At 36.9% G+C, this 9648-nt stretch overlaps 1 non-coding gene across 1 annotated transcript; it reads left to right on the forward strand.

Annotated features, from left to right (window-relative positions):
* The first annotated feature begins 7154 nt into the window (after window positions 1-7154).
* Window positions 7155-7261, forward strand: LOC122066448. Its single transcript, XR_006136361.1, has one exon. It is a non-coding gene; the product is annotated as a small nucleolar RNA R71 (small nucleolar RNA).
* Window positions 7262-9648: the final 2387 nt, after the last annotated feature.

Here is a 9648-nt window from a genome sequence, read left to right on the forward strand (position 1 = left end):
CGCAATCATGCATTATAAATTATTACTGCTATTATCTTGCTTGAATGTGCTTGACCCCACCCCTCACTGAGCGAGTTGGAAAGCTCACCCCACGTATACGCCCCTTTTTAGATGATGATGTAGGTACCGTGATGCCAATGGCAAGTGACCCAGTATTTTCTGGGTCAGAGTATGGTGTGAGTGACTAGTGGATGCCAGAAGTGAGAGAGCACGATCAGGACTGTGCTTATGACCACTGTGCTTACGCCACATCGTGATATTGTATATCATACTTTGATACTTTTGTGTATAACTGTGGATTATATATTTTTTTGAGATTATATTATGTCATGGATGAATCTAACAGAATAACTCGATTATTGCTATTATATTATCATTAGACGTTTTTCCATTTTATTTATGATTCCGCTACTATACTCTAATTTCGCTGCTTATATTGGTTTGTGATGTGAGATTGTGAAAATGTTAAGATACTGCTATCAGAGATCCTGGTAGGTTTGTAAGACAGGTACGTGTCTTACTCACACCACCGGTATTCTTAATGGTAAGTTGGGTCTATTGGAATTGGGGTGTGACAAGAATGACAACAAAGATTTTATCAATTATTTACGCAATGAAACTTCATTAGCTCCCTTGATTGTCAAGCCCATATTGGAGGACGTCCTTCATTTATTTTTCTATTTTGAATCTTGTATTCTCTTTTGTTCCAAGGGACTTTAACATATTAGCCGATTCCCTGGCCAGGGGGCCTTATCTATGACAAGTGCAACCATTTGGCCCAATGTTGATCCTTCAATCCAAGATCAATGTTTGGTATCTATGAACTCTTTTTGTTCCTCTGAAGAAATTTATTCACACCCAAGAAAAAAAAAATCACATGCAATATCAGTACTCATAATTTTAAAAGAGCATACTATCTATAAAGCCCACTCTCTAACACCTTCCAAATAAGAACAACAAATATTATGCAACCTACTTTTTTTTCTCTGGAAAATCATGTATATCAAGAATAAATGAATGAGAAAGATACAAGAACACCTGAAAAAACTTAAGAAATAGGTACATTGAATCTTATCCCACCTTCGGCATTGCCATCAGCAAGAAAAAGAAACAAGAAGCCTCTAACTTACAACTGAAATGAGCCTATGTAAATCTATAACAAGGACGATGCATAGCATCTATATCCAAATCAATGGATACCAAAGCTGGCCACTTTCTTATAGGATCAAAACTCTGAAATCTAGCTACAGGTTTTGCAAGGAAGTCCGCTATAGTATTTACTTCACAGTAACAATGACAGATTTTCCACTGAATAGACTCTAGGTAAGACTGCAAACCCATCCATCAATGATGCAGATACCATGGGATTAGGCCTTTTTGAAGAAGAAGCACCATAGAAACCGAGTCACCTTCTACCCATAATTTCTGTATCCCTTGGAATTTAACAACTCTAAGCCATATATAATTGTCATAAATTCCACTTCAAAATTAGTATTTTGACTAATAAAAATTTTGAAATTATGGGTAATTCTAGCCACTTCATTTATGAAAAATGCTCCTTATATCAACTTTCCTAGGTTTCCCAAAAAGCATCCATCTGTATTCAGCTTCACCCAACCCGAGGGAGGAGAACACCAATAAACTTCAATGATCTCTATTTGAATTTTAAAAGTAACCGCAAGCGTACGGATCAGTGTCGCTAACGGGTTGAACACAAGGAGAGCAGCTACTTTATTTTGGGCTTCTTTTAGTAATGTGAAAGTGTAATGATTGATTATGGTGATCCACTTCTACTACCGTCCTAACACAAATGCATCTAAAAACGTCCTAACCAACACAACTAGGGAAATTGAAAATTAGAATTGCCATAAAAATTGAACGATCTAACCCTAACCATTCGTCATCTAGGAATTTAAATATTCAAGCCATGCAATTAAAAAGCAAATAACTAAAAGTAAAAGTGCTGAAATAAAAAGTGTTAAAATGTAAATAAATAAAATAAAAATGGAAAAAAGCAAGAGAGAGGCACACAAGTAGGTATTTCTACTTAGCCCGAGAGATGCACCATAAATAATATGAGCTTCCCTACTTGACCAGAGAGTACTCTTGCAAGGGCTTTTCTACTTAGCTTTACGGGAAGGGATGTAATATAAATAAGAAAGTAAAAGTTTGGTTCCATAGCTAGAGAGGGGCAAAGCCAACACATGCATCTAGCCAAGGACCTTAGAGGAAAGGGAAAGCAATAATGTAAAACTGAAAATTTAAAACCTAATTTAAGAATAATGGGTAGAAAGAAGAGATAATAAGAGGGGGTGAGAAGACTACTATGAAAGTCTACTTACCTGAACATCCATACATCAATCCTTGAATTAAAATAACTTGATTGATTTGAAATACTATCAGCCCTAAAAACCAGATCTGAACTAAATCAAATCTGAAATTTCTAAGATTAGAGAAGACAAATCTATAAGAGAAAAACTGAACTTGAAAGAGATGCTCTACAACTTGTTCTTGTCACCTAGAACTAAGCCTAGAACTAGAAATTAAAATTATTACACCTTTGAATAACTTAAATAACATGAACCATAAAAAAACATTGCATTCATTAAATAAAAACTAATTACAAAAGTATTTAAAGCCAAAAGCAAAGGAGAACTAAAACTAGAACTAGAGAAGAAAAGAGGAAGAGAGAAAACCCTAAAATAGAAGTGTGCCCTCCCCTTGTGTTGATTCTATTATATAGAGAATGGGGGGGGGGGGAAGCCAATAATTTTTGGTTTCCTAGTTTAGGGGATTTTTTGAGATTCTTGTTGATGAGGTGGAAATTAGGAGAGAAAAAGAGAAAAATAGGGGAGAAAATTGCTTGGATGATTTGGGTGATGAGGTGGAGGAAAGAGAGAGGAGACAAAAGAGAGAAAATAGGAAAGAAAGTAGGGGAGAGAGGAGCTTGGACGACTTTTATTTTTGTTTCTTTTTTTTTTCTTTCCTTTTTTTATCTCCTTTTTTTCTATTTTTCTCTTTTATTTCCTTCTTTTTCTCTCTCTATTCAAACTTGCACACAAAGCTCTCCCTTCGCCAACCTTTCATACCCCTTGCTTTAATGATGAGTAGGAGAGAGAAGAAATCTTCTAAAAAATTTCTCCCAAAAATGGCAACCAAGAGGTTCAAACTTGAGACCTTCTGGTGAGCAAGGGATTTTTGCACACCACAACTCAGCAACTACACTTGATAGTTGTTGTTACCAAAAAAAATATTCAATTACTCAAGGGGGGTCCATAGATCCTTGTTGGCATCTTAGAATATTCTTTATACCCTTGAGACAATTGCAAACGAGCTGATTTTGCATCTCGGTTCAGTTCTGATCCATTATTCTTTTTCTAGCCCGAAAAGAATAATCACTTGTACGGGTGACCAAACGGATGTTTACTTTTAATGCAACACGTCCATCTTGCTCAGAATTTTGCCCTCTTTGCAGTCATAAAAAGAAACAGTACCTCTTTATGTGTAAAATTGGAGCTACACGCCCGAGAGTCCTTAAGGTCTTGAAAATATAAAACCTACAAAAAGAGAGTAAACCCAAGGTAGCTCCATTCTAAATATGTAAAATGCATGTTTTACTACCTAAGATTTCACACATAAATGTTCAAAATTCACCCACACTTAAACTTTGCTAATCCTCGATCAAAATAAAAAAAAATAATAAAAATAATAAAACCTAACTCACTTTCGTAGGAATCACAGTTGCACTTAGCATGTGCAACAAGCCTTTAAACCCCTAGGTCACCCCTAGTGGACAAGTTGTGTCTCATGAGTATTTACAGTGAATATATACCCAAAATTTAGAAGAAAAAAAAAAAAAGAAATCCCAACCTTGGCTAAAGGTAAGGGCCATACCGATCCGGAGCAAAGATAATTCCTCTTACACTGATCTAGGGACCCCCACACTTGAATTTTTATTACCCTATATCAATTTCAGGCACAAGCATATTTCTTAATTTGGAACTCACCTTGTCTCTTTCAAAACATCCTTATCTTAAGGCAAAACTACTTGTGAAGTAATAGGGAACCAAGAACTAAGGCATTAGAGTATTTTCGACCAAACATGTTACCAAGGCATTGATGACATTTGCACATACTTTCCTGCTGTGTGGTTTTTTTCTTTTTTTTTTATAATAAACTCTATCCTACTCCACTACTGTTGGCCTGAATGACATGGTGGAGTAGACATTAGACACCCAAGTTACTATGTAGTTTCGCTTTTTGCATATGCCCACATAGACAGTGATGCTAGAGTTCTTTCAGAAATTTCTTCCCTCAGAGTTTCGATTAAGACACCATGCTTTCTGAGGCATAATGCACTATCTGGTTCCAAAGTTCATTTAAAATTATGCGTTTTTCAGCTCATGCCAATCTAGAAAGAAGGTCTCAACTCCAAATGAAGTGTACAAGGATCTCACAGACTTACATATGGTCCAACACCATAAACCAAGGGTCTCCTATTTTTCAAAAGAGAGTCCCATCTCAAGACACAAGCATTTTTTTTTTTTGTCAATAGGGTTTTTATGCTTTCAAGATGGGTACCTTAATCAAAATTATTTATTTCATACATCAAGCAACCGAATACTATGATCACTAGCCAAAAGCCAAAGTAGGACTTCATCCTTAGCAAGCTCTAAAACAAAAATAAAAACAAAAAAGAAACTGGTTTCCCTCCCCCCCACTTAAGTCATGCAATGTCCTTAATGCATGGAAATAATTGAAAACAAAGACAATACAAGGGGGTAATACCTGGGTAAAAGTTAGTCATTTATATAAAGATGTTCATGGAGATCCATGACCTCTTGCAGAGCAGAAGATGACAACTCAATGAAGGGCTTCAACTTATGGGTGATCCCATATTTCTTCACCAGGGCCTCAAATGATCTATTACAAAAATGTCTGCCCCTGTCAAAAATGTGATAAATGATCCCATTATCCATCCACTTTAGTATTTCTTTTTGAATGGATTCCTTCATCACTGGGTTAGCTCTCCTCTGGGGTTCCGTTAAAGGTTTGGACCCCTCAACAAGATAAATATGATGTTGAACAATAGAAGGCCTAATTCCTTTCATGTCAGTCATGGTCCAACCTAGGGCTTCCTTATTGTCTTTTAACACTTTAAATAATTCTTCTTCCTGGCTAGAAGTCAAATCTAAAGAAATTATAGCTAGAAGAGTATGGTGAGGCCTTAGGAAAGCATACCTCAAATCAGATGGCAACTCCTTAAGATCTAGCTTAAGGGGCTCCACTATAGAAAGTTTGGGAGGCCTTTATAAGTGGTTGGAAATTCCAAATCTTAAACATAATTCCATCATCAAAACCACCCAATTGTTATATACACTCTTGAAATTTATAATCAAAATCAATATCAAAATATGTCTCAATGGAATCTAGAATTTTTTGGAGCATATGAACATCCTTTTCATGGGGATTTGGTTGCTTATCCAACCTAAAAACATTAAAATCCACAGAAGTATTGCCAAAAGAAAGTGTTATGGTACCGTTCCTACAATTAATTATGGCATTGCTGGTTACAAGGAATGGTCTATCAAGAATAATTGGGATCTGGTCTTGAATGTTGGCAACTGGTTGGATGTCAAAATAATGAAATCAATAGGGAATAAAAATTCTCTAACTTTAAGTAAGACATCCTCAACCATCACTTTAGGAATCTTAACAGATCTATTTGCCAACTGAAGAGTAGTTCCAGTGGTGTCCAATTCTCCTAATCCTAGTTGCTTATACACATGATAAGGCAAAAGATTCACACTTGCTCAATGTAGGTGTTGCCTATGACACAAAATATGGTAGGGCTCCTTGGATCCTTATACTCGATGGTTGTAGGTTGAGTAATTATAGAATTAATGTTACTTGCCAAGAACGTCTTTTTGGGCCCACTAGTGATACGTTTGTGAGTACACAAATGTTTTAGGACCTTTGTATAAGAAGAAATCTAGGATATGGAATCCAAAAGAGGGATATTCACTTATACCTTTTTTAAGACTTCAAAAATTTTATCCATGGAAGCAGTCTTCTTTTTGTTTACCAATCGATTAGGCAAAGGGATAAGAGAAACTTAAGGACTGTTAGGGATTTGCCCTTTTTTCGAAAATTCATTTTTGGTTTCCTCAACCAGATCATCTTTAGTTTTAGAAGAATCTTTAGGTTCATCAGATAAACCTGGAATAAGAGGTACACTTATGTCCTCAACAAAAGAAGAGTTAATAGGAGTAATAAATGGGGAAGATTTAGAAACACTCTGTTGAAACTCTCAGCCACTCCTAAGGGCATAAATAGTATTACATTAGTTGGAAGACCCTTGTTGGGTCTGACCTTGCACTACATTCAGTGGTGCATTAGTTGGTACTTGTGAACTAACAGGCTGATGACGCTTAGGGTTAGGCTACTCGGGTGAGTTCTCTCATAAGATTTTGATGGCTTGTCATAAAAAGGGTCATATTCTTTTCCAAATCACTTATTTTACTTGCCTCCCCAGTGTTGGTAAACCCAGGGTGTTGCTGATAAGATGATAAGAGAGGGGGCCTATGAAAACTAACCTGAGGTGCTACATTTGGCCTAGGAAAAGTATTTTGGGAAAAAGGTTATTGTGCAAAGGGAGGCCTTGGGGTCCAGGTTGACCTTTACTATGGAAATTGGAAGGCCCTACTTGATTGCTCTAGTTCCAAGAGAAATTTGGATTCTAAGTGTTACTATATGGATTATTCTGATATAAGACATTCACACTTTCATTGGAAGTGCCCCTAAAGGTGTTAGGGCATTCTTCAATGACATGTCCAGGGGACTGGAACAAAGCACACATCTTAACCAAATTGACTAATGATGGCTCTCTAGGAACAATAGCCTTAATCCTTTTGATTAGGCTATCTAGGTGGGCTTCATTGGCTACTAACCCATCCATAAAATATCAATTTCCTCCTATGATTCTTTCACTCTCTTGGGTTGATTCTCACTCATGGGTTTTGTCAGCTAAATCAAGTAAGAATTCTCATGCCTATCCTTCTTCTTGTGAATCCCCAGGGCACATAGACTATATCATTTATTTAATTGGGTAATCAATACCCTCATAAATTATTTGACATAAATGACATAACTCTAGGCCATGGTGAGGGCACTCTTGGAGTATATCCTTGAATCTCTCCATAAGTTCAGAAAAGGACTCACTTGGTTTTTGCCTAAACTAAAGAATATCACTTCTAAGCTTATTGGTCTTGTGAGTTGGAAAAAACTTCTTAAGGAAGACAACTATGAACTGTTCTCATGAGGTTATGGAATTTGTGGGTAACCCATACAACCATTTCTTAGCTTGGTCTTTTAATGTAAAAGTGATGAACCTAAGCTTAACATCATCATCAAAAAGTTGTTGGATCTTAATTAAAAACACATACCTCTTCAAATTCCCTTAAAAATAGGTATGCATCCTAGAGGTCAGCCCATGTGGGGCAACATAGTGATGTACTGAGATTTGAGCTCAAAATTATTACCCTGGGCTTGTGGTAGAACTATGCAAGAAGGTTGCGTTGCTTTAGCAAGGTAGAACCTATCTTTCAGAGATTTAGGTGGAGGGTTTTGCTATTAGTCTAGGTCTCCCATAATCTAAAGTATTGATGAGAGTATACGTTTAGGATCCCTACTTATTAGATTTCTTCTTTATAACCGATTCACAGTATTACGTATCCACCCAGCACTCATGCAACAGAACACTATCCACAACTAGAATAAGAAAAATCACACACACAAAAGAATGAAAAATTTTTTGAAAATTTTTTTCTGATCTTTTTTTTTTTGTGTGTGTGAGCTTACCGGCAGGGATCCAGGGTTGCTCAGGTCAATTCCTGAGGTACTGCTATAGGGTGAAACTTGTCTTTATCGTATTATGAGGCTTGGCGACTTCCACTGATACAACTATTATTGCAAGTTGTTCTTCTCAGGAATTCAGTAACAGAAAAAAAAAAACGAAACAAAGCAAACAACTCACTCCGATTTACCAAAAGAAAGCAAAAAATAGCATGGAACTATCTCCGCGACAATGGTGCCAAAAATTTGTTTGAATTTTAAAAGTAACCGCAAGCATACGGATCAGTGTGGCTAACGGGTTGAACACAAGAAGAGCAACCACTTTATTTTTGGCATCTTTTAATAATGTGAAAGTGTAACAATTGATTATGGTGATCAACTTCTACTACCGTCCTAACACAAATGCATCTTAAAACGTCCTAACCAACACAACTTGGGAAATTGAAAATTAGAATTGCAAAAAAAATTGAACAATCTAACCCTAACCATTCATCATCTAGGAATTTAAATACTCAAACCACATAATTAAAAAGCAAATAACTAAATGTAAAAGTGCTGAAATAAAAAGTGTTGAAAAGTAAATAAATAAAATAAAAAGGGGAAAAAGCTAGAGAGAGGCACACAAGTAGGTATCTATACTTAGCTTGAGAAATGCACCAGAAATAATATGAGCTTCCCTACTTGACCAGAGAATACTCTTATAAGGACTTTTCTACTTAGCTTTAGGGGAAGGGATTAAATATAAGTAAGAAAGTAAAAGAATGGTTCCATAGCTAGAGAGGGGCAAAGCCAACACATGCATCTAGCCAAGGACCTTGGGGGAAAGAGAAAGCAATAATGTAAAACTGAAAATTTAAAACCTAATTTAAGAATGATGGGTAGAACGAAGAGGGAATGAGAGGAGGGTGAGAAAACTACTGTAGAAGCCTACTTACCTGAAGTTCCATACTTCAATCCTTGAATTAAAATAACTTGATTGATTTGAAATACTACCAGTGTAATACCCTACTTCTTAAACCCAGTCTGATTACACGGTCGACCCGGTTTAACCATGTAGGACCCGAACCAGAGAGGGTTAAGGCGGGTTCCTTATAGACCATGATGGCAAGGGTGACTTTGAACACTGGCTGGCTAAACAAGTCCGAGTCAGTGCCAGAGGAGATGAGTGTACCCAAGCCGTGTACATGCACATATCATAAGGCCATGTACAGATAAAGCAGGTACGTAGCCGTATCTTAAAGTGCATCGTATATTATATCTTATACCGAGAGTGAGATTCGTGCCGAGAGTCGAATTCCATCAAAATCCCACTTGGTGACCAATTTTCGGCCCTCAGGTGGGCGATCACAGGTGGGCGCATCCACCCACCTGAGTGACCCAGCCATGGAATTACAAGATGTTTTAAAAAGTATAAATAGCTATCATTATGTTTTTCCTTTTTCTCATTTATGACACTCGAGCGTTTGGTGAGAAGAGTAAAGAGGAGAAAGAAAAGAAGGGAAAGAAGAGGAAAAGGGAAGAAAGAGGAAGAAGAAATGGATTTAAGTGGCGCCTAGGTTTGATCTTCCCATTCCAACGCCGGAAGAGTGATCCCCAACATGAGATCTGCGTTTAGAGGTGAGCGAAGGCTATATTCCCTAAACTTTCACCATACTCAAGTAAAACCCTTGATTTGGGTAGTGTTTCTTGAGGTCTTGTAAATCCCCCTTGAGATGATAAATCTAAGGTTTAATAGATGGTTTATGTGTTGATTTTGAAGGATTTGAAGAAGTGTTTCCATGGTTGGAGGAGCAT

Source organism: Macadamia integrifolia, unplaced genomic scaffold (genome assembly GCF_013358625.1).
Source record: "Macadamia integrifolia cultivar HAES 741 unplaced genomic scaffold, SCU_Mint_v3 scaffold2395, whole genome shotgun sequence".
In the NCBI taxonomy this organism is placed as follows: Eukaryota; Viridiplantae; Streptophyta; class Magnoliopsida; order Proteales; family Proteaceae; genus Macadamia; species Macadamia integrifolia.